Source organism: Panthera pardus, unplaced genomic scaffold, assembly GCF_024362965.1.
Source record: "Panthera pardus isolate Hobbes unplaced genomic scaffold, ASM2436296v1 HiC_scaffold_12, whole genome shotgun sequence".
NCBI lineage: Eukaryota > Metazoa > Chordata > Mammalia > Carnivora > Felidae > Panthera > Panthera pardus.
Window position 1 is genome coordinate 22,437,110 of NW_026526677.1, and position 27,097 is coordinate 22,464,206.

The window sequence follows — 27,097 nt, forward strand, 5'->3', positions numbered from 1 at the left end:
GCATATAACAAGGCATGGAGACCCAATTATAAAATAGAGAGAGGTGCACTCTAGTGGGGGATGCTGATACCTACATTAGGAAGAGTGCCCAGGAATGGCTTCTATTCCACACTCAGGGGACCACAGAAGACTGGAAAAAATTTACTTAAAGAATAGAGATAAGATGGTGACCTTTTAGAGTATTCACATGGGAATGGACAAAAGTGGATGGGTTCAGGAGATTAGTAGGTCTTCAAATAGACATAGAATCGAGTATATTATAGGTTACAAAGGGAATGGAAAAATTAATGGTGAAACTATGATTCTGATGTGGGGAAATTACTACAATGTCGCTCCATTCACTGATTAGAGAATAAAGAAGGGTGAGTTTGGATGGTAGAGAAAGTGGCAACTCTTTGGTCTGTTTGAATTTTAAGAACTGTGAGACATGGGACCTGAAGAGGATTTATAAACATTTGAAAACATGGTCTGGAGCTTAGAAAGGAAAGCTGGACTACCGATAAGGATGTGAATGTCTCCAGCATAATGGTAATAATTCATGCCATCAGAGTGGATAAGAGTTCACACAGAGGGATCAGCATCTTCAGGGGCATGTAAGTGTAGAGTATTTTTTCCAAAGTGGGAAGTCACAAGAGAGGAAGCTGGTAAGGAGCCAGGTTATACAGAGCTTTGAAATCAGTAGTAAGAGGTTTGGACTTTTTTCCTTTATGCATTGGAAGTATCTTTTTATTTGCTTTTCTTTTTGTTGTTACTGTTCTTTGTTTGTGTATGTGTTTGTTCTGAGAGAGAGGGGGACAGAGGAAGGGAGAGAGAGTGAGAGGGAGAATCCCAAGCAGTATCCATGTTCAGTGCAGGGCCCAATGTGGGGCTTGATCCCATGATTGCAAGATCATGACCTAAGTCAAATTCAAGAGTCAGATGCTCAATTAGCTGAGCCACCCAGGCACCCCTATTTGTTTTTAATTATTTGTATATGGTACTTAAGCAGTTGTGAGTGTGTGTGGTTTTTCTGTCTGTGGGATATTGTGAGAATTTCTGTTCATGCTCGTGCAGGCAAAGAAACCAAGCAAATGGCAAACTTTCAGGCAAAGAGTTAGCGGAGACTCCAAGTGTATCATTACCGGACATGGTGGGGAAACACTAGTAGTGGAATGTCCTGCATTTGACTAAGAAGGAAGAATCATACTCAGCATCTGGGTTATATAGGTGGAACACAGCAGCTGCAGTGAGGCATTCCTTCCTTTAGAAAAACTGGATCAAACTTATATTCTCTTTTGTTGGTACAAATGTCTGGAGTAAGCTCACTATAACATTAGTTTTCTAATTAGTGACTGTTTCATCAAAAGTGTTCATTTTTAATATAGAACCTGTCACTAGGTTTGGAACAAATATTTGCAAATGCAGTGATGAAATGGTATCATGATAATTAATAATTACACTTTTCCTTTGGGTTTGCAAAATCAGATTTACAATTTTAAATTGTACACTTATATTGTAATATAATAAAACAAGAAGTTTTTTTTTTTTTTCCCACGGATGTGATCTTTCTGTTTTCCTTCGAGCAAATAACATTCAGCAGAATACATGTAACTTAGTCTGAAGAGGTGTCTCAGAAATATGGTCAGTTCCCTAGGCAATTGCTAAGAAAACAGAGAAGTGGTAGGAATAATCCAATAGGACCAACCACAAAATAGTCTTCAGGTTTTTAGATTTAGTAATGTGGGAATAGTTAATACTTTGAGTGAATGGACACAGTGATTCTGGAAAGACAAAGGTTTGGGCAAGGTAATTGGGAGTGCTTCTCACCAAAACATATATGCCCCTTGCTACTTCAAATTGAATAGGTGTTTATGGCTAGATTTTGTTGTTTAACGTTGTCCTAAAGATGAACTGAATTTGGTTACCTGAATTTCAGTACATTTTTCTTCCCTTATGAAAAAATATTATTCAGAATTTTCAGGATAGGGGAAAAACAGTTATAGTAACTGAAATTTAAAATGATTGGAAACCACTAACTGACCTTTAGAAATATTTAGTCATATCCTTGTTCATATTTCTGGTTTCAACTTATTGCCACATGCATGTAACAAGAGCTTGCTATGTGTGGTACCCTGTGTGATATGTCAAAAAGGACACAAGTATGGATGAAGCACAGTCCTTCTTGACCTAATTGGGGGTGAGGTGAGGATATAGGAAAATACTAAGAAAGGATTATGTATATTCAACAGAGGTAGGGTAAAACATTTTAAGGAAAATAGGAATATAATGAAGAATTTGTGTGTGAGATTAATGGGTAAAATTTCACAGGCAGAAGAGTTAAGGGAGGTCATTCCATATAAGGAATGTACTGAGAGCAAAAGCACTCACATTGGAAAGTTAAGGGGGTTTGGGCTACATTTTGGTCTCTGTGTTTGGCAGCATCATGGAGATGCTTTTGGAAAGGGAGTTCAATAATAGCTTGGAAGACTGGAATGCAAAGACAAAGAAGTCATCCTTAATCTGGGAGATATTGAAGAGTTGGTAAGTATTTGAGCAAGTTATTGTCAGAGATATAATTTCAGAAGATTAATCTGGTTGCAGGATGTTGCCTTGGAGACAAAGAAGGCGGTAGACCGATGAGAGGGCTATTACAATGACAAAGTAGAAATGTTATAAAGGCCTGTATTATAATGGGTAATGTAGGTGAGAATGAACAAAATATGAAGGGCACTGAGAGTGTAGAATCCATGTGATTTTAGTAAGTGATTAGATAATAGAAGTCAGAAGGAGGAATCAAATCTCTGTGACTGGTGCTATTAGCAGCCATTTTAAGGGAGAGGTGACGAATTTGATTTTGAACATGATGTGTTTATGGTATCAGTGGCCCTTGGGCAAGACACTGAGATGGAGAAGTCAAACAGTCAGTTAGAAATGCAAGTCTGAGTGTCCGAAAGGTATTGATGTCAAGAAAGAGAGATGCAAAAGTCCAGAGAAGTATACTTTCAATTAATAAATGTCCCACATCCAAATAATCAGGCTTTCAACTTTGATTAAACTGTTGTGGAGACTCAATTTCTTTCAATTTGCTGTGATTTTCAGTCATATATTTGTGTTCTCTTCAGAGCTTTTCTGGCGAACTAAGGACCAGCATAGCATTTCCAGTATGACCAGGGTTAGAGAGTATGTTTAGTAAAAAACCTGTTCTTGGGCATTTTTCCAGTCCAATTTGCAAACCGAGAAGTTCTGATCTGCTTTCTAAACTTTAGGTGCTCATCCTAGCAAACAAAGATAGATATACTGCCCGTTAATCTTCATACTCAACTCAGCTGTTCTTTCTTCCTTAGAGCAAAATGATTTAGGGTAGTAATATGAAAGGAAATGAACTAACATGATATAAAAAATGGTGCATAACTTGGAACCTTAACTAAGTTCGAAGTTGCTGCTGATTACTTTCCGATCTCATTCTTTATTTGCAAATGCCACTGCCTCATGGCCACTGAGTTCTTATTATATTATTGCATCATTAATCATTATAGGAATCCCAATACAGCTCTAGGATAAACACAAGCATGCTCTATCTTTCACTTGTGTCTTGCAATGTCTCTCCTTTTCTTCATTACCATATTGGAGCTTGCATTTAAATAGCCACTTGTTTCTGAAATATTTTCAAAGTGCTTTGCGATCACTGATGTGAGATTCTCTGGAGAGAAAAGCAACACATATTTGGAATTACATTGCAATGTGAATTTAGAGACAGCAATAGAAAACCTCCAAATCCATTTGAATGGAAGGAGACTCAGTAGGTTAAATGAAATTATGTTTGTATTTAATAAGGCAGTGAAAGTGTGATATCCTGATAGAAAATGAAATTTAATGTTAAGTGAAGGCTTCTGGTCACATACACACTTCAAGTATGAAGAAATTAATGCTTTACAAGTCTGACCTAACAAGAAACAAATAAGATACCATGGACAATATTTAGTCAACAAATATGTGTTGAGAGAGTGCTATGTACTAAGTACTATATTAAGATACTTGATGTATCAGCAAACAAAACAAGGCAAAGATAATTTTTAAAGCTTTATTTATTTTTGATTGAGAGAGAGAGAGAGAGAGAGAGAGCGCACACAAGCTGGGGAGGGGCAGAAAGAGGGAGAGAGAGTGAATCCCAAGCAGGCTCCAACATGGGACTCGATTCCAGAAACCCATGAGATCATGACCTGAGCTGAAATCAAGAGCTGGACGCTTAACCAACTGAGCCACCCCACTACCCGAAAGAGCATTTTTATTATGGCAAGACAGGCACTTAACCATAGATAATATGAATAAATATGTTATATATTAGAAGGTAATAAATACCTTAGGAGGGGAAATGTAGAATAAGGAAAAGGGGATCTATCATGCAGTTATGACAAATATGTTATAATTTTAAAGGGTTGATCAGGGTAGATTTCACGGAGAAGATCAGATATGATAAAGACTGAAAAGAGAAAAGGAGCTAGCTGTGTAGATATAGGAGTTGGGGGAGAAGTAGCATATCAGGAAGGGAATAGTAAATGAAAAGTACTAGTATGAAATCCAATTCATTCTTAATTATTCCTTCTATTAAATCTTTACCTATACACAGAGAATAGTGTCCGTTAAGCAAAGCCATTTAATAGAATTCCCTGTATTTAAGCTCCTATATTCTAGAGCAGTAGTTAAAAAACCATACCCATAGGCTAATTCGCTGCCAGAATTATTTTTGTAAATAAAGTTTTATTTGTTAGCTTTTTGTGTGTGGCTGCTTTTATGCTACAATGGGAGATTTGAGCATGAACAGAGAACACTTGGCCTGCAAAGCCTAACATATTTCCCATGCAGTTCTTTTTAGAAAAGTTTGTCAACTCCTGTTCTATGCTCTTCAAAATATCATAATATTAAGGAATCAGAACCACTCTCAGATCCTTGAATACAAAGACTGTGTCTTAAGTAAGATACTGGAGACTTTTGAACATATTTGAGTACTTTCTTCACCAATTTTTGGGTGACTTTGAGAAAGCTACTTCCTTAATCCTGGGTTGTCTTCAATACCTACTTCAGAGAGTCAAAGAGATGCTTTGAATCATGTAGTAAAACGTTTGATCTAAGTGTAATATAAATAATGTTATCTGTTTCCCATTAATGGTATAACAAATTACCACAAACTTAAGGATTTAAAACAACACTCTTGTAATTATATCGGGTCTACCAGAATTATACAATATAATTTATCATCTCAAGGTTAGCTCATTAGCAGCTTTTATTCCACCTGCGGACTTCATTCCTTTTTGTCATATAACCTAACATATTCACAGGTTCTGGGGATTAGAACCCAGACATCTTTGGAGAGCCATTACTTTGCCCACAACATTAATATCACAAAGGTCTTGCCAAAGGCCAGTCAGCTGTTCACCTGTAGAGTCAAGACTAAGACCTAAGTTGCCTGACATTTGTTGAATATTCAATGTCCTTTTAACATTTTTATGCTGCTTTCAGTAGTGGAAGACATTTGCTTAATTTGATAGAAGGCATTGAAGCTGCCCTATGTCAATAGAAAGTGTATTTTCCTTACAAAAAAAAATCCTGGTTTTTATTTTAAAGCTTTCATCCATTAAGACCACATTAGCATCTATAGAGATGGCAGAGTCAAAAAAAAAAAAAAAAAAAAAAGAAGAAATGTTTACCAATGCTGCAAGATTGCTATTCTAAGATTTGACTCAAATAGGCTTTCTTTATTAAATTCTAACCAGGGATTAGGTGAGATAGGTCAGGAAATAGGATCAAGGTGGAAAAAACTGGAACTGTGTCTCTTCTGAACACTTAACAATGTTTATTTTCAAAACAATGGGGACAATGACAGAGGCTGGCATTGCCTCCCCCTCCATGTCCATATCTATCTATATCTATATCATCTATCTATATCTATATCTATCATCTATATCTATATCATCTTTATCATCTATCTATCCTACCTGAGCACATGGCTATACATCCAGGCCCCTACTGTACAGTCTTGTAGGCACCTAGGTATGGCCATGTGACTAGGTTCTGTCCAATGTAAAAGAGATATGAACAACTTTTTGGATCGTGGCCTTAAAAGAAAGTAGTACACTTCTCTCACTCTCTCTCTTTCTCTCTCTCACTCTTTTTCTTTTCTTATGGCTCTACTGCAAGTCTGGGTAAGCAGTAACCTTAAACCATGGTCTGTGTACAACACAGGCCCCCTGAATTTATATTTTTCCAAATTCAAGATTTGAGTAGTTACTATGATCATCTCAACTGTGTTTAACATTTGGTAGCCTCTTGTTGAAACACCAACCCAATGGAGCTGCACATCTGCAATAATAATAATGTCATGCACTTATAGACAACACTTAATAATTATTTTTCCTTTCATAATCACCCTTAAAGTAAGTTAATATCATCCCCATTTTACAGGTAAGAAAACTAGAAATCTTATTTGCTTATGTTTATAGCTTCTAAGCTATAAATCTTACATATATGTATATATGTATAAAAGCTATCATAGATATGTGTGATTTTTTAAAGATCTGTATAACATTTTAAATAGATCTTTTTTTTAGTTTTTTTTTAAGTATTTACTTTTCAGAGAGACAGAGAGAGAGCTAGAGCATGAGTGGGGGAGGGGCAGAGAGAGAGGGAAACACAGAATCCAAAGCAGGCTCGGGTCTCTGTGCTGTCAGCACAGAGCCTGATTAGGGACTCGAACCCACAAACCATGGGATCATGACCTGAGCCAAAGTCGGATGCTTAACCGACTGATCCACCCAGGTGCCCTGTACATTTTAAATAGATCTTTAAAAAAACTAGTCCCACTTAGGAACTTTTACATTTTCTCTTTTCAATTCTTCTTTTCATGGACACAAATCTTGAAATTTAAGAAGGCTGAATTTGTCTTTAGTGCTCACCAGGAATCCTATGCAGTGTGAATTTCTTTCTAATATCCAGACTGAACATGAGGAATATAAGGAATGTGTGTGAGTTGGAAATGTGGAAAGAACCATAGATCTTTCTGAATGAGGATCAAGAAAATAGAGTGTTTGTTGACTATGCCACAGCAATTCTGTCTCAGAGTATTTGTACCATTTCTATTTTAAAGAGGAAGTCAAATTCCAAAGAGGCATTTAGAAGAAAGAGAATGAGAGATACTTTTCATACTTTTCAAACAGAGATAATTTGAAACTGATGGGTTGAGTGAAAGAAGACCAGAATTTTGTTAAGATTTCAGGACCAAAAAATGCGTATCCCAAGTGGAAAGCATCTTTTAAAAGATTATCATATACTTAAAAGTATGTATTCATAACAACCCTATCATCATGAGCCAATTCAAAATTATGGATATTCTAAGTAGTGCATCATAAATCACTGTGGTGTTACACATGAAGCCCACTGAAGACTAACCACAGCCCTTAACAAGATGCCACTGTGAGCTGGTGAACTAGGGAAGCTGGTGGTGTAATTCAAACTGAGGCCAGAGGCTGGAGAATCAGGAGCTTCAATGTCCAAGGGAAGGACAACGTAGGATGTCCCCATTCAAGAAGAACATTGGACGTTCCAGCTCAAGATGAGAGAGAGAGAATGTGTCCTTCTTCGACCCTTTAATTATGTTTAGGGCCCTCAACAGATGGGCTGATGCCTGCCCACACTGGTGAGAAGGGAACTTCTTTACCCGTTTAAATGCTAGCCTTTTCTAAAAGCACCATCACTGACACTCCCAGAAATAAAGTTTACCAGCTATCTGGGCATCCATTAGCCAAGTCAGGTTGATACATAAAATTAACTATTACAAAGACAAAATCCCCCAAGTTTGGTTGGCTTTTACCGACTCATCTATAAATATTTTTGACTTGCCTCTTAGTTCCACTAGCCCTAACTCCTATTGCACCTACCCCCTATGTTCCAATGTGCATTTATCTGCGTGAATTTGGCCTTGACTGGAGACTTCCTTGATCTGGATCTCTCTGTAATCCAGCTCTTTTTGTTGCTGCCCTTAGGAAGTCAAGGCTCTACATAGCTCGATCGCCAAGAAAACTTTTGCAGCTTACTCTGTGCCATGGTTTTGCTGGTCTCTCTAGTCAGTGTAGTTAACTCTTTGGACCCCATCTTTGCCCATCTTCCTTCCCAACCTTATCATGATCAAATTAGGTAGATGATCTTTTTCCTTCCTTTATTGATGTAAAAATAGTTGAATGCAAAATCTATGTGGATCTAAGGAAAGTTTAAATCCAGTTTTACATTCTTTTTTTAAAATGTTTATTTATTTTTAGAGAGAATGTACACAGGAGCAGGGGAGGGGCACAGAGAGAGGGAGAGAGAGAATCTCAAGCAGCCTTCTTGTGGGAAATCAAATAGCTATGTCCTGGTTAAGGAGATTATAGGGAACGCATTACACTGCTTTCTGGCCCTGCTGAAAACAGCAGACCAGTATCTAGTTAATGCGTATACAGGGATTGGATCCTGCCTGTGCTCATGAATTCCTTTAGACCATGTTATCTATGGAATGTCTTGTTCTGCTCTCTGCATCTGTTCTTTTGTAGCTATGGGAATGCCTTGTTTGTTTGTTTGCATGCTTTCTATACAATCTTACTGGCATATAGCCACTGACATATTGTGCAATGTTTTCCCTATATGTATGCCTAATAAATGCAGGAGCTTGAGAGTAGCTCGGGGAGATTTCCCTTGGCCTCCCCCTCTCCTCTCTTGTGAAGTGTTGAGTAATCCTTTCTGCCATCCTCGGCTTTGCTGGACAAAGCTGGAAGCCAAACCCACAATTGGTGACCCTGACATGATCCCACAGCTCTGTGCTGTCAGCACAAGCCTGGGGCAGGACTCGATCTTGCAAATTGTGAGATCACAACCTGAGCTGAAATCAAGGGTTGGATGCTTACCTGACTGAGACACCCAGGTGCCCCCATTTTTTACATTCTAAATGTATTCTTTCTGTATGCCTGAAATGTAGGTATTTGATTGAAGGTCATTTTAAAACCTTTTATGTACAGTTACAGCTATGGTAGAATTCACTATTACTGTAGGTATTAGGACACAAAGAAAATTCAGAGTTTTATAAATTTCCTGGGTCATATAACTTTGTATGTAACTAAGCATATTAACCTGTTTTAAATTCCAAAGCTGTTGGTTCTACCTTTATCTTTCTTCGAAGATTGCATACTCTAACTTAGCCAATCCTAAATTAACACTTCCTCCAATGTACAAAACAGGTTTACTGACACTGCATAGGCCCACAGGTGAAACTAAATGAATAGTAAAGATCTAGAATTACTGCATTTTTCTCTTACCAGCTGTGTGGTCTTGGATAGGTCTCTTAGTTGTATCATCTACAGTGAATATATTGAAACGTTTAAATATCTTACTAATCTGAAAGCAAGATTCTGCATAAAAATAAAAATCAGTGTTTCATCAGGAAAACTAATACATGTGACAATGTTGTGTGAAGATATACAGTGAATAATGAAGAAAACATTTTATCTCTAGAAATGTATTTGAAAACATTTTTTATTAAAAAATTTTTAATGTTTATTTTGAGAGAAAGGGAGAGCACAAGAGGGGGAGGGGCAGAGAGAGAGGGAGACACAGAATCCAAATACCCAGGCTCAGAGCTATCAGCACAGAGCCCAACACAGGGCTCAAACTCACAAACCTCAAGGTCATGACCTGAGCTGAAGTCAGATGCTTAACCGATTGAGGGACCCAGGTGCTCCTCTAGAAATCTATTTTCAAATAGCTCACCCTACAATAAGGGATGCATCATTGAAACTGAGATACATGGGTGAGTTCCGGAAGATGGCGGCGTAGGAGGACGCTGGGCTCACCGCGCGTCCTGCTGATCACTTAGATTCCACCTACACCTGCCTTAAGAACCCAGAAAACCGCCAGAGGATTAGCAGAACGGAGTCTCTGGAGCCAAGCGCAGACGAGAGGCCCACGGAAGAGGGTAGGAAGGGCGGCGAGGTGGTGCGCGCTCCACAGACTGGCGGGAGGGAGCCGGGGTGGAGGGGCGGCTCGTCGGCCAAGCAGAGCCCCCGAGTCTGGCTGGCAAAAGCGTAGGGGCTGGACGGACTGTGTTCTGACAGCAAGCGCGACTTAGCGTCTGGGAGGTCATAAGTTAACAGCTCTGCTCAGAAAGCGGGAAGGCTGGAGGACAAAGGGAGGGAGAGCTGCTGAGCCCCCGACGGCAGAGCTCAGCTTGGCGGGGAACAAAGGCGCTCGCCAGCGCCACCTCCCCCGCCCATCCCCCAGCCAAAATCCCAAAGAGAACCAGTTCCTGCCAGGGAACTTGCTCGCTCGGCGCAAACACCCAACTCTGTGCTTCTGCGGAGCCAAACCTCCAGCAGCGGATCTGACTCCCTCCCACTGCCACAGGGCCCCTCCTGAAGTGGATCACCTAAGGAGAAGCGAGCTAAGCCTGCCCCTCCTGCCCCCGTGCACCTTGCCTACCCACCCCAGCTAATACGCCAGATCCCCAGCACCACAAGCCTGGCAGTGTGCAAGTAGCCCAGACGGGCCACACCACCCCACAGTGAATCCCGCCCCTAGGAGAGGGGAAGAGAAGGCACACACCAGTCTGACTGTGGCCCCAGCGGTGGGCTGGGGGCAGACATCAGGGCTGACTACGGCCCAGCCCACCAACTCCAGTTATACACCACAGCACGGGGGAAGTGCCCTGCAGGTCCTCACCACTCCAGGGACTATCCAAAATGACCAAACGGAAGAATTCCCCTCAGAAGAATCTCCAGGAAATAACAACAGCTAATGAACTGATCAAAAAGGATTTAAATAATATAACAGAAAGTGAATTTAGAATAATAGTCATAAAATTAATCGCTGGGCTTGAAAACAGTATACAGGACAGCAGAGAATCTCTTGCCACAGAGATCAAGGGACTAAGGAACAGTCACGAGGAGCTGAAAAACGCTTTAAACGAAATGCGAAACAAAATGGAAACCACGACGGCTCGGATTGAAGAGGCAGAGGAGAGAATAGGTGAACTAGAAGATAAAGTTATGGAGAAAGAGGAAGCTGAAAGAAAGAGAGATAAAAAAATCCAAGAGTATGAGGGGAAAATTAGAGAACTAAGTGATACACTAAAAAGAAATAATATACGCATAATTGGTATCCCAGAGGAGGAAGAGAGAGGGAAAGGTGCTGAAGGGGTACTTGAAGAAATTATAGCTGAGAACTTCCCTGAACTGGGGAAGGAAAAAGGCATTGAAATCCAAGAGGCACAGAGAACTCCCTTCAGACGTAACTTGAATCGATCTTCTGCACGACATATCATGGTGAAACTGGAAAAATACAAGGATAAAGAGAAAATTCTGAAAGCAGCAAGGGATAAATGTGCACTCACATATAAAGGGAGACCTATAAGACTCGTGACTGATCTCTCCTTTGAAACTTGGCAGGCCAGAAAGGCTTGGCACGATATCTTCAGTGTGCTAAACAGAAAAAATATGCAGCCGAGAATCCTTTATCCAGCAAGTCTGTCATTTAGAATAGAAGGAGAGATAAAGGTCTTCCCAAACAAAAACTGAAGGAATTTGTCACCACGAAACCAGCCCTACAAGAGATCCTAAGGGGGATCCTGTGAGACAAAGTACCAGAGACATCACTACAAGCATAAAACATACAGACATCACAATGACTCTAAACCCGTATCTTTCTATAATAACACTGAATGTAAATGGATTAAATGCGCCAACCAAAAGACATAGGGTATCAGAATGGATAAAAAAACAAGACCCATCTATTTGCTGTCTACAAGAGACTCATTTTAGATCTGAGGACACCTTTAGATTGAGAGTGAGGGGATGGAGAACTATTTATCATGCTACTGGAAGCCAAAAGAAAGCTGGAGTAGCCATACTTATATCAGACAAACTAGACTTTAAATTAAAGGCTGTAACAAGAGATGAAGAAGGGCATTATATAATAATTACAGGGTCTATCCATCAGGAAGAGCTAACAATTATAAATGTCTATGCGCCAAATACCGGAGCCCCCAGATATATAAAACAATTACTCATAAACATAAGCAACCTTATTGATAAGAATGTGGTCATTGCAGGGGACTTTAACACCCCACTTACAGAAATGGATAGATCATCTAGACACACAGTCAATAAAGAAACAAGGGCCCTGAATGATACATTGGATCAGATGGACTTGACAGATATATTTAGAACTCTGCATCCCAAAGCAACAGAATATACTTTCTTCTCGAGTGCACATGGAACATTCTCCAAGATAGATCATATACTGGGTCACAAAACAGCCCTTCATAAGTTTACAAGAATTGAAATTATACCATGCATACTTTCAGACCACAATGCTATGAAGCTTGAAATCAACCACAGGAAAAAGTCTGGAAAACCTCTAAAAGCATGGAGGTTAAAGAACACCCTACTAAAGAATGAGTGGGTCAACCAGGCAATTAAAGAAGAAATTAAAAAATATATGGAAACAAACGAAAATGAAAATACAACAATCCAAACGCTTTGGGACGCAGCGAAGGCAGTCCTGAGAGGAAAATACATTGCAATCCAGGCCTATCTCCAGAAACAAGAAAAATCCCAAATACAAAATCTAACAGCACACCTAAAGGAAATAGAAGCAGAACAGCAAAGGCAGCCTAAACCCAGCAGAAGAAGAGAAATAATAAAGATCAGAGCAGAAATAAACAATATAGAATCTAAAAAAACAGTAGAGCAGATCAACGAAACTAAGAGTTGGTTTTTTGAAAAAATAAACAAAATTGACAAACCTCTAGCCAGGCTTCTCAAAAAGAAAAGGGAGATGACCCAAATAGATAAAATCATGAATGAAAATGGAATTATTACAACCAATCCCTCAGAGATACAAACAATTATCAGGGAATACTATGAAAAATTATATGCCAACAAATTGGACAACCTGGAAGAAATGGACAAATTCCTAAACACCCACACTCTTCCAAAACTCAATCAGGAGGAAATAGAAAGCTTGAACAGACCCATAACCAGCGAAGAAATCGAATCGGTTATCAAAAATCTCCCAACAAATTAAGAGTCCAGGACCAGATGGCTTCCCAGGGGAGTTCTACCAGACGTTTAAAGCAGAGATAATACCTATCCTTCTCAAGCTATTCCAAGAAATAGAAAGGGAAGGAAAACTTCCAGACTCATTCTATGAAGCCAGTATTACTTTGATTCCTAAACCAGACAGAGACCCAGTAAAAAAAGAGAACTACAGGCCAATATCCCTGATGAATATGGATGCAAAAATTCTCAATAAGATACTAGCAAATCGAATTCAACAGCATATAAAAAGAATTATTCACCATGATCAAGTGGGATTCATTCCTGGGATGCAGGGCTGGTTCAACATTTGCAAATCGATCACGTGATACATCACATTAACAAAAAAAAAGAGAAGAACCATATGATCCTGTCAATCGATGCAGAAAAGGCCTTTGACAAAATCTAGCACCCTTTCTTAATAAAAACCCTTGAGAAAGTCGGGATAGAAGGAACATACTTAAAGATCATAAAAGCCATTTATGAAAAGCCCACAGCTAACATCATCCTCAACGGGGAAAAACTGAGAGCTTTTTGCCTGAGATCAGGAACACGACAGGGATGCCCACTCTCACCGCTATTGTTTAACATAGTGCTGGAAGTTCTAGCTTCAGCAATAAGACAATAAAAGGAAATCAAAGGCATCAAAATTGGCAAAGATGAAGTCAAGCTTTCGCTTTTTGCAGATGACATGATATTATACATGGAAAATCCGATAGACTCCACCAAAAGTCTGCTAGAACTGATACATGAATTCAGCAAAGTTGAAGGATACCAAATCAATGTACAGAAATCAGTTGCATTCTTATACACTAACAATGAAGCAACAGAAAGACAAATAAAGAAACTGATCCCATTCACAATTGCACCAAGAAGCATAAAATACCTAGGAATAAATCTAACCAAAGATGTAAAAGATCTGTATGCTGAAAACTATAGAAAGCTTATGCAGGTAATTGAAGAAGATATAAAGAAATGGAAAGACATTCCCTGCTCATGGATTGGAAGAATAAATATTGTCAAAATGTCAATACTACCCAAAGCTATCTACACATTGAATGCAATCCCAATCAAAATTGCACGAGCATTCTTCTCGAAACTAGAACAAGCAATCCTAAAATTCATATGGAACCACAAAAGGCCCCAAATAGCCAAAGTAATTTTGAAGAAGAAGACCAAAGCAGGAGGCATCACAATCCCAGACTTTAGCCTCTACTACAAAGCTGTCATCATCAAGACAGCATGGTATTGGCATAAAAACAGACACATAGACCAATGGAATAGAACAGAAACCCCAGAACTAGACCCACAAACGTATGGCCAACTCATCTTTGACAAAGCAGGAAAGAACATCCAATGGAAAAAAGACAGTCTCTTTAACAAATGGTGCTGGGAGAACTGGACAGCCACATGCAGAAGGTTGAAACTAGACCACTTTCTCACACCATTCACAAAAATAAACTCAAAATGGATAAAGGACCTGAATGTGAGACAGGAAACCATCAAAACCTTAGAGGAGAAAGCAGGAAAAGACCTCTCTGACCTCAGCCGTAGCAATCTCTTACTCGGCACATCCCCAAAGGCAAGGGAATTAAAAGCAAAAGTGAATTACTGGGACCTTATGAAGATAAAAAGCTTCTGCACAGCAAAGGAAACAACCAACAAAACTAAAAGGCAACCAATGGAATGGGAAAAGATATTTGCAAATGACACATCGGACAAAGGGCTAGTATCCAAAATCTATAAAGAGCTCATCAAACACCACACCTGAAAAACAAATAACCCAGTGAAGAAATGGGCAGAAAACATGAATAGACACTTCTCTAAAGAAGACATCCGGATGGCCAACAGGCACATGAAAAGATGTTCAACGTCGCTCCTTATCAGGGAAATACAAATCAAAACCACACTCAGATACCACCTCACGCCAGTCAGAGTGGCCAAAATGAAGAAATCAGGAGACTATAGATGCTGGAGAGGATGTGGAGAAATGGGGACCCTCTTGCACTGTTGGTGGGAATGCAAATTGGTGCAGCCGCTCTGGAAAGCAGTGTGGAGGTTCCTCAGAAAATTAAAAATAGACCTACCCTATGACCCAGCAATAGCACTGCTAGGAATTTACCCAAGGGATACAGGAGTACTGATGCATAGGGGCACTTGTACCCCAATGTTTATAGCAGTACTCTCAACAATAGCCAAATTATGGAAAGAGCCTAAATGTCCATCAACTGATGAATGGATAAAGAAATTGTGGTTTATATACACAATGGAATACTACGTGGCAATGAGAAAAAATGAAATATGGCCTTTTGTAGCAACGTGGATGGAACTGGAGAGTGTGATGCTAAGTGAAATAAGCCATACAGAGAAAGACAGATACCATATGGTTTCACTCTTATGTGGATCCTGAGAAACGTAACACAAACCCATGGGGGAGGGGAAGGAAAAAAAAAAAAAAAAGAGGTTAGAGTGGGAGAGAGCCAAAGCATAAGAGACTGTTAAAAAATGAGAACAAACTGAGGGTTGATGGGGGTTGGGAGGGAGGGCAGGGTGGGTGATGGGTATTGAGGAGGGCACCTTTTGGGATGAGCACTGGGTGTTGTATGGAAACCAATTTGACAGTAAATTTCATATATTAAAAAAAAAAACAACTGAGATACATGAAATACAACTAAAATAACAATTAAGAGGAGACAAATGGTACTCTAAGCCTATTTAAAGAATCCGAAAGTTTACTCTTACACCCAGACTTGAAACTTACGATTGGCCTTGTAAGTGACCAGTTGCATTGTCTTCTCAGACCATACCCTCCACTGCATTTTAAGAAATCCTGTTTGTTTGCATTTCAAGGTGTATTTGGGAAAATATGAACCAGTCACCTTGGCCATTTTTAATTAGATGTGAAATGGACCTGAGATCTAAACTGAATCAGATTCCCTTCCTATTACAAAGAGTTTATTTATTCTCTTGGCAGCTGAATATATAACATATTAAATGGAAACTCAGTGGAAATATGCTTTTTCCCATATAAAGGCAAAAATGCAGTCAAGAACAGTTTCTAGAGCAGGAGAGAATAAAGAAACAAACATGCACACACAGAAAAAGCAGAGACTGAAAAAAGATACCCTTGAAAATATCCATTCTACTGTTTCTAGTACATTCTAGAGGACAGCTATTTTCTTTTCATATAGATTGTCAGGAGCCTGCTGTCCCTTTCCCCATGTATGTTAAAGTACAGAAAATAGTAGAATATGTAAAATTATAAAAGTTTTCAAAGTTTCCCCTTTTTAATATCTCTGTTGAGGTCATCTCTCTCTTTTTTCCTCTTTTTCTTCACTTTCTAAACTTGATTTCAAGTTTTCCACCTAAGTTCCCTTGTCTTTGTATTACTGATTCTGAGTGATTGGTAGATAGACCTGAAACATTAGGAAAAAGAGAGCTTTACTTTACACTTCACTTTACTTTACACTAGAAAAGACTGTAGAATTTTCAAAAGGGGAGGAGGGGAGAAATGGAGATGATCTGCATGGCGGGGGCGGGGAAGCTTGGGGTACTGTTTGATTAGGAGTGGCCTCAGGGGCGGTTGAAAGAGGGACAGCAAGTTGGCCCCAGAATGTGAGAGTTGTTGAGGATTTGAGAAGTGGAGAATTTTCTGAAATACTTCTGTGAATTACAAATCCGTCTCTTTGAATTTGTTTGAGAGACTTCAGTGAAGATTTTAATTATTTCTTATCAATAACTAAATTTGATTTACAGACCTTATTTCTTTGAATGTGCAAGATGGGCCTATATGATATTCCAACTTTTATTCAGCTAATATGTGTAAAAAATTTTGTTTTCTTTTCAAATGAATTCAAGTGATATTTTATTACTTCCAGCCAGAAGAACCTTGATTAATACAGGCTTTGTAAATGCCTCAGTTTTATATCTGGCTGCAACAACAGCATGTTATGCAGATGAAAGAAAGAGAGAATATCTATCATATACATTTATTAACCATGTAATGTTATCATGGAAATGGTCAAGAAAGAATAGAGATATTTCCAAGCTCCTCATGTTATAGAATAAAGCTGGACAAGACTATAGAAATTATTTAGCTGAATTCCAGAGAGCTAAAGATATGTACTCCCAAGATTATTTCACAGATGAGATTAGAAACCAAGCAGATTGGTACCCAATCTTGATCTTTGTCCAATCTTCCATACTGTGTTATCTTTCCCCTGCCTGAAAAGTTAAACCTTGTGATTATCTTGGATATACGCTAAGGCATTTGTTTGGGAATGTTGAAGAGGTAAACTTAATATTTTGAGAAACACTCCAGACATGTGGGACAAAACATGTTCAAACCTTTACACACTGGAGGAATTTTCATGTGGTACCTGGATGCAGAGTGTGACATTGTTTTTAAAATGATCGCCAACAAGGGTTGCTTCATGCTTTTTAAGAGCCATAGCCCGCTACAGACTAGCAACTGTTGTTAGAGTTGTAAAACTTTCCAAGAAAAACTGGATATCGTCAGAAACGTAGTGAAATTTTCTACAGAACTGGCTATGTTCACAGTAATTATGCTGCAAGATAACAACTTGAAGGTGGCATGCAGACTTCCCCTTCAGAAGAGCAGAAATTATTTTTTTCTCTGAACTCTCTTTGGCCAGGTTGAAATCTTGGATCCTGAACATAAATTGATCCAAGCCTAAATGAGGGAGGTATGAGAAGGCTCCTGTCTTTGGCTACTATTCCCGATTTTTCAACAATCCTGATTACAAATATGGCCTCAGCAGACAGCTTCCAGATTTTTGGGCTTGGCAGTCATGACCAATGTACCCATGACCCGTTGAATCCCAAAGTAAATCCCCGGCTATGGAAGGATAGAATAAAAAATGTCAATTTTACAAATGTTGTCTTTTTCTCATTTCTCCCCAAACTTGCAATAATTTTCCCTCAAAGATCCTCTTTGGAAATGTTGCATATAAAAAGCATGGACTTTTTCCCACTTTAGAAAACTTTATAATGAATACAAACTGTCGGTTTTGAGTTCTGCTGATTTATCACCCATGGCAACCATTATGAAAGTACTCAGCCCCTAAACAAATTATATGTGGTTACAATACTGGCTGAGTCAAATATCCTTGTGTGACAAATATGGAATCCCTGGTAAATACATTAAGTACGATGACTCAGGTTTAAACTGAAATATTTAGAACCTTCTGTGCATAAGATACTATATTGCATCCTAGGTGGATTGTAAGGGAAGCTTCTTCAAGACTATATGATCTAGCTGGGGAATGTCAACCCACATCAAGATTTATATATCCTACTTGAGAATATAATCTGGGAATAATCTGAGAATATAATATGAGCAGGGAAGAAATTTGTATAAAACTGGATTGATCTCTGAACGCTTCATGGAGGTGGTCAGCTAGATGAGTATATGACAGCCCCCACAAATGTGAGGGCTTTTGCAGAATGACTGACTCCATTCCATACTCTTAGAGGCATTTCTCCAGAGCAACACAGAAACTTTTGTGTTTTTCTGCCTTAGTTTAAGCAAGGTATGAGTAGATTGTATCCCCTGAGTTTACATTCTTTTCTTTTTTTCTTTTTTCTGATATGAGTAAAGAGTTGGCAGGCATAAAATGCAGGGAGACACTTACAATGCTGCTTTTAATCTTTCTCTTTCAATATGCTTATAAATAGCATGGTAAACTGTGAACCTCTTTCCTTTAGAAATGCTGATACCCCAAGGGCTTAGTCAGTTTCAAGGCTTTTGCAGAAAGCTGCATTACTTGGGTTTCTTTGAAATGAATACAGTTATTAAAATAGCAATGATTGTAGCTACTTGGTGGATTGGCACTAAAAATTGGTGCAGCCTGGGAGCTTCTTTTTCTAAAATTCACATGCACATAAATGTGTCCATGTAAAGATGTCAGTCAATAGTGTGGTTATAGCAGTTTAAAACTGACCAGTTTCTCTCTCCTTATGTAGGTTTACTTGGAAGGTTTGATATTGTTCTAAAAATTGCTTTTAATTAAAAAATAACAATGATCTGCTTTTGTAGTGATATTTATTAAAGTAATAAAAGTCTGAAAATGTGCTCTTCCTTGTGAAATTTGGAAAGAAAAGACAATTCTTATAATAACATGGTACATTACCATGATTTCAATCCTGTGTCCCTCCTGGGTAGGATTTTGAATTCTGAGTAGATTGTTATCTTACCCTGGAGGTGATACTTCTCCCATAGAAAGCCAGGGAATGGTATCTTAAAAGCAGACTTATTATTTTTAACACTTCCTACACACCAGGACAAAAATGCCATTAGAATAGAGTTCCAAACACAGTTCTCATCCTTCTCCTTTTTGTCTGTAGTTACAAGCGAGAGAAGGGTGGGCAGGAAACACGTGAATAATCCACATACACCTCATTGAGTGTCTAAGCAATTAGGAAGCCCCCATGCAAGGGGGCTAAGATATATACTTAGGAGTTTACGTGTCTTTGACTAATTGCCTCTGTTTGGTACATGGGTTTATTAATGGTCCTTTTGTCCTTTTCTTCTACCTCTGGCTATCTCCCCATTGACTCTCTATCTCTAGCTTATTTTTTTTTTTTTATTGTTACTGTCACTTTTCTCTGTGTTTCAAGGTCTATTTTCCCTTCTGGTCAATATTTCTGCTTTATAACTTGCCAAATGTATGCTTTTCTTTTTTTTTTTTCTTAAACTTTTACTAAGTCGTAGTGCTTTCTTTTCTTTGTAATAAAGCATTAGTATTCTACTTAAGAATAATTCAGGATATGCTTTCTTTCAAAAGGTTTTTCTCAATATTAGCAACACTCCCAAGCTGTCATCATATTCCTTGACTACTGAGTTTTTTTTCTTATGAAGAGATTAATTTTATTTGAATTTTTATGACACACTCATTATTTGTCATAACTCACATATTATCATGCAAGGATTTTACCTCAGATATATGCCAAGTTTCTAATGTATAGTTGTATACCCAGGGCACACTCATTAATGCCACTAACATGTCAACAGTGGTCACTTAACTCTGTGAAATATGAAAATAAATTAAGAGAGATAGACTCTAAATCCAGAAGAATTTATCTTTACATCACATGTGCTAACTACCCACTGTATCTGATTTGACTGTAATAATGTCCCCTTTAAATGGCATTACACTTTCAATGTTTGAAAATAAAAGTTCTAAATATTTTACCTGCCTTTTAAAGACTTTACCTAGACCAAGTCTTCTCAAACTTTAGTCAGTGTACAAATCACCTAGAGATTTTATTATTTTATTCCTGGTCCCAACCCTTATGTATTCTGATTTTATGTGTCTGTGTAGGACTCATGGACTTCAGTTTAAAAACAAGTCCCAGTAATGCCAATACTGATGGTCCAAGGAACACATTCTGGGCACAACTAAGACTATTAAATGGCATGTGTAACCTTTTTTTTTTTTTTTTTGGCTACAGACTAGCTTATGTGTCGGGTATGGTACTATGTATGTCAGTAGTGAATAAAACAGCTGCAGTGTCTGATCTTGAAAATCCCAGAAAATAGTGTATGTATAAACATTGTTGATGTAAGAATGTGGTGATGAGTTTAATACATAATGAATGAAATATGACTTCAGAATGTTCTGGGCCTTAAGCGGAGTTAAAACTTATTTATAATTATTTGGAGTGTTAGAGTATTCAGAATTTGACTATATGCTTACCTTAACAGTGAGTTTTATATGTTTTCTTGTTGTCTTTTCATTTTGATTTGAGGAATCCCCTTTAGCTTTTCTTATAAAGCAGGTGTAGTCATGATAAACTTCCTGTGCTTATGCTTCCTCTTCAATTTTGTAGGACAGCTTTGCCAGGTATAGTTTTCTTTTTTCTTTTTTTTTTTCTTTCTATCAACACATTGAATATATTGCCTTACCCTCTCCAGGCCTGCAAATTTTCTATTAAGAAATCCAGTGATAGCCTTATTGGGGTTTCCTGGTATGTGACGAGTACTTTTAGAGAACCTTTCATGTTATCACAAATGTAAAAGGATTAAATTTCCTAATCAAAAGGCATAGAATGGCTAAATGGGTGAAAAGAAAAAAAGTCAAATAATATGCTGTCCACAAAAGATTCATTATAGCTTTAAGGACATAGATTGGCTGAAAGTGAATGAATGGGAAAAGATATTCCATGAAAATGGAAACCATGAGAGAACAGGGATGGCCACACTTCTATCAGACATTTTAGATTTTAAATCAAAACTGTCACAAAGAGACCAAGAAGTCATCATACAATGAAAAATAACTCATCGTCAAAAATATATAATGGCCCCCTTCCTCCTTTCTCCACTACCTCCTGCAGCTGCTTGTGCGGGATCAGCTGGCCATGGCCTGGGCAGTGGAACAGGCAGGTGTTCCCTGCACCCAAGTAGGGCTATGGTACAGGCCTGGGACATGGACAAGTCTGCCCACAACCTGATGTGGCCCCACCATGCCAAGCCATCCTCTGCCCGTACACCTGGAGCAGCTGTGCCAGCTGGGAGTTCTTTACTGTAAGCTTGTTGCTGACATATATAAGAATTAACCAGAATAACAAAATATTCAAAAAGAGAGAAACTACTACTGGATAGACATAATAACCATATTCAAGGATAAATTACCAAATAATGAAGAAAAGATGAAGATATTCTACAAGGAGCATTTGTACCTCAACGATGAGATCTGCTACATCTTGGATGGCAGTGAGTACTTTGATGTGAGAGACAAAGAGGACAAGTGGATCCACATCTTCATGGAAAAAGGAGACATGATAACTCTTCCTGTGGGGACTTATCACCACTCCACACTGGATGAAAAGAACTAAGTGAAGGTCCTGTGTCTGATTGTGGGAGAACCAGCGTGGACAGCATACAACTGGCTAGACCAATTTGAGGCTGGAGGGGCAGTACATGAAAGTTTTAGCACAGACAGAGCAGTGGTGCTCCCAGGGCCTAGCTCACCCTCTGCCTTTGTGAATTTCCTGAACATGATCACAGTAGAGAACCTGTCCTCTCTCCTTGCTTTTATATTGGGGGACTAGGTGAACTTTTCGTTGCATGATTATTTGATCACAGTATGTTTTAAGGAAAGGAGATTTATTATAAAAGGGATTTTTACATGGAAGCAACTGTGGAAATGTGGAAAAATCACATTAATTTTACCTTATTCAAGATCAGTGGTCACCAGTTCTGTATTTAACATACGCATTGGACTTTAACCCAAATGAGAGTCATCTCCCTGACTGTAAGCACTAAGGTGATCCATCCAGACCTGGTCCTTCTACTGTAGACAGATGCCAGTCTGTCTCCTGCCTGCCTTGTAAGAAGGCATCATAGTAGATTACAGGACTGGCCAGGTAGAAGACACTTTTCTCCCCTGAGTGGGAGTGCTGTCAGGGTGAGCTCTCATATTCATTGGGGGGATACTCAGAATTGTTGATGCCATTTTCTTGTTCAAAATAAAGGAACTGCCTTAAGTTTATATAAAAAAGTTAATAACAAGTACAAACATATACTCAACATCAGAGCACCTAAATACATAAAGCAAATATTAACAGAAGAGGGAAAGGTAGATAACTATACAATAATAGTAAGGACTATAATACCTCACTTTCAACAATGGATAGATCTTCCAGATAGAAATTTACTAAGGAAACTGTGAACTTGAATAAAATTATAGACCAAATAGACCTTACAGACATAAACAGAACATTCCCATCAACAGCAGCAAAATATATATTCTATGCAAGCACCCATGGAACATTGGGTCACACAATAAGTCTTAACAAATTGAGACTTATTGGGTCACACAATAAGACTTAACCAATTGAGACACAAATCAAGTATCTTTTCTGACCACAATTGTATGAAACTAGAAATCAATAACAGGAAGAACATTGGAAAATTCATAAATATATGGAAATATTAAACAACATGAAAATGAACACCCAACAGGTCACAGAATAAATCAAAAGAGAAATATAAAACCATCTTGAGACAAATAATAATGGGGAGACACAACATACCAAAACTTTTAGGATGCAGAAAAAGTGCCTAAATTACAAAAAAAAAAAAAAAAAAAGGATCTCAAATAATCTAATTTTACACCTCAAGGAACTTGTAAAAGAAGAACAAACCAAATTGGCAAAAGGAAGAAAATAATAAAGTTTAGAGCAGAAATAAATAAAATAGAGATGAAAAAACAAATATAAAGGATTGACAGGATTTATTTGTTTTTTTTTAAAGATAAAACTAACAAACCTTTAGCTATATTAAGACAGAAGAGAGAAGACTCATTAATAAAATTATAAATGAAAGATGGAGACATTGTAACTTTTATTTCTGATAGCACAGAAATAAAAAGGATCATAAGAAACTGCTATGGACAATTCAATTTGGAAGCATATTAAAAGTATTATACACCATGTTCAAGTGGGATTTATTCTCTGGGATGCAAGGATGGCTCAACATAGGCAAATTATTAAATGTGATACACCATATTAACAGAATGAAGGCTAAAAATCATATAATCATCTCAATAGATGAATAAACATAAAACATTATTTCATGATAAAAACTCCCAACAAATTAGTTATAGAAGGCATATACCTCAACATGATAAAGGTTATATATCACAAGCCCACAGCTAACCTCATCATACTCAATGGTGAATAGCTGAAAGTTTTTCCTTTAAGATCAGGAACAAGATAAGGATGCTCACTCACACAATTTCTACTCAACATACTACTGGAAATCCTAGCCAGGACAATTAGGTAAGCAGAAAGAAATAGAAGGCATCCATATCAGAAAGGAAGAAGTAAAGTTGTCTCTGTCTATAGATGACACAATTTTATATAGAAAACCCTATAGATTCCCCTGGGGGGGGGGGGGGACTCTGTTAGAAGTAATAAACAAATTTAGTAAAGTTGCAGCGTACAAAACTAACATACAAAAATTAGTTGCATTTCTGTACACTAATAATGAATTACCCAAAAAAGAAATTAAGAAAACAATCCCATTAATACTAGCATCCAAAAGAGTAAAATACTTGGAATTAAATTTCACCAGGTAGGTGAAAATTTTGTACACTGAAAACTAGAAAATACTGATGAAATATTGAAGAAGACACAAATAAATGGAAAGCTGTCCTATGTTCATGGATCAGAATAATTAATATTGTTAAAATGTCCACACTACCACAACTGAGCTACAGATTCAATGTAATCCCTGTCAAAATTCCAGTGGAATTTTTCATGGAAATAGAAAAAAAACCATAAAGTTCATGTGGAACCGCAAAAGATACGGAATAGTCAAAGCAATCTTGAACAAGAAGAACAAAGCTGAAGGCATCACACTTCCTGATTTTAAAATATACTGCAAAGTTACAGTGTGGTTCTAGCATAAAAAACAAACATATAGACCAATGGAACAGAATAGAGAGCCCAGAAATAAGCTCACACATTTCTATGATCTTTGATATATGTATAAAATACATAAATTTATAGATGCAAAGAGTAGATTGGTGGTTGCCAGGGACCGGGGTATAGGGAACTGGGGAGATGTTGGTCAATAGGTACAAAGTTTCAGAACTGCAGGGTAAATAAGTGAAATAATATACAGCACAGTAGCTGTAAATACTATATTTTATATTTAAAATTTGCTGAACAGTAGATTTTAGGTGTTCTCACTAAAAAAAAAAAAGAGTTAAATATATGTTAAAAGTTAAATATGGGTATTATTAGCTTGATTGTGGTGATCATTTTACAATGTACATATATATCAAAACATCATGTTGTACCCCTGAAATACAAATAAAATAATTAAACATACCCCAATAAAGCAGGGGGGTGGGCAATGAAAAGCTGTGACATTAGCCCTTTCTTGACTACTTTGAGTACAGGAGTCGGTCTTCCATGTCTAGCAACTGAATGGTAATAAAGGAATGAGGCTTTAGAGCTGCCAAATGCTGAATGAGGTATATAGTATTATAATGAACAAGCAGTTATTTCAAGACTATAAATGTTTGATCAGTATAGTATGTCAGTGATAATTCAAATCAGCTCTTTTGTCTAACCTTGGGGTGGTACTTAACTTAAGTAACACAACTCTTGAAGGTTTATAGGAACATATTCATTGTTGTTACTTTCTAGGTAACTAAACAGAACCTAGGAAAGTTTCAGTGAATTGCCCAGGGTTACAAAAGTAATAAGTGAGAGATTTTTAAAACTAGAAATCCCAACTCCCCAACCAAATCAACATTTTCCACTTTGTGCTGAGCTTTCATAGAATGTCAGGAAAGTAAAGTCAAGATCATGGGCACTAACTTTATACTCTGCACCTGTATTAAATGACATTTTGAATGCACTCAACAACTGAATAGATAACGTTTTATTTCTGTTTTAATGCTTACTGAATAAGATAGAACTATAATGACTCCTCTCTAATCCTGATGTGTTGTATCATTTTGTGTATGCTTCTGTTAAACATATACAAAAACGCTAGATTTGCTTCGGGTTAATTGGCACAAATTGGGTTAGTCTTTTTGAGCAGGGATTATGTGGCTCTGGGGTGACATTCAATAGAAGACTTAATTAATTTTATGAAGCATAATGGCATTTTTCATTAATATTGTTCCTTAATTTTTCTTACATCTTTCTCATCTTTTTTTCCAAACTTCTCTCCTCCCCCATTTTTGCTATTCTCTTGAGTGATAAAAGAATGTAGTCATGTATTATGAAATGTATTTCTCTGTTGTTTGAAGCTGAAATTAATGCATTTTCATATTGAATTCCCAGTAAGGCATTTTACAGATCACCCTATTACTTTTTATTTTCCTCTAGAGAATTTACTGAAAGGGCTAGCCTTGTCCTCACTCTTTATTACTGAGAGAAATCACTAACAGCTTATGATAGTAGAAAAGCAAACTTTTTATTTATTTTTTAAAAATGTTTGTTTATGTATGTATTTAGGTGTTTATTTATTTTTAAAGTTTATTTGTTTATTTTAAGAGGACAAGGCAGAGACACAAAAAGAGAGAATTTCAAAGAGGCTCTGTGCTATTAGCACAGAGCCTGACCGGGGGGGGGGGGGGGGGGCTCTATCTCACAAACTTAGATCATGACCTGAGCCGAGATCAAAAGTCAAACGCTCAACTGACTGAGCCACCCAGGTGCCCCTAAAATGTTTACTTATTTATTTTGCGAAAGAGAGAGAGTGCAAGTGGGGGAGGGGCAGAGAGAAGGAGAAAGAGAATCACAAGTAGGCTCAATTCTCCCAGTGCAGAGACTGACGTCGGGCTTGAACCCACAAACTGTGAGATCATGACCTAAGCCAAACTCAAGAGTCAGCTGCTCAACATACTGAGCCACTCAGGTGTTCCCCAAAACAAACTTTTTGAGAGTTAGTGTATGGCATAAGGCTCAGGACATACACGTTCTTGCCCTACTTGTGTCATACAATGTAGGAATGTGATTCTGGCACTACATATATACCCTTAACTCAGAAGCAATGGTGATGAGTTTGGTCAGGATTCTTCACCTTAGGTAGTGACCCTTTTATAGCTTGATTCTTAGGCATATTAGGTAATGACCTGTTCACAGGTCCAAAACATAATTTCAAAACTTAGTGTCCCAATGACCTTGAGTTTGATACGTGCTATTGACAGAGTTTTGATTTGCTTAAAATAACTTCTTTTTCACATGACTCTGGAGTACATACCCTAACGTTAGTCCCAGGGAGGGAAATCTTTATTTATTTAAAATAATGATGGTGTTCCTAATCCCCTTGCCATTGATTGGTCAGGTGGTAGGTGTGTGTAACTCACCTCATGTTCAATGGAACACGAGGAGGTAGGACTGTTGAGCAATTCTGGGCAGTAGTGGATCTGGATGTGAAGTCTGTATCTGGCATGGCCAAATGAGTATGAGGAGAACCAGCATAAAGGCAGAGCTGAAACACAGGAGAATAGAATTATTTT

General features: G+C 37.9%; 1 pseudogene; it reads left to right on the top strand.

The window, feature by feature from the left end:
* The first annotated feature begins 21,520 nt into the window (after positions 1–21,520).
* On the top strand, positions 21,521–22,098 carry LOC128776238 (acireductone dioxygenase-like; annotated as a pseudogene).
* The last annotated feature ends 4,999 nt before the right edge of the window (positions 22,099–27,097 follow it).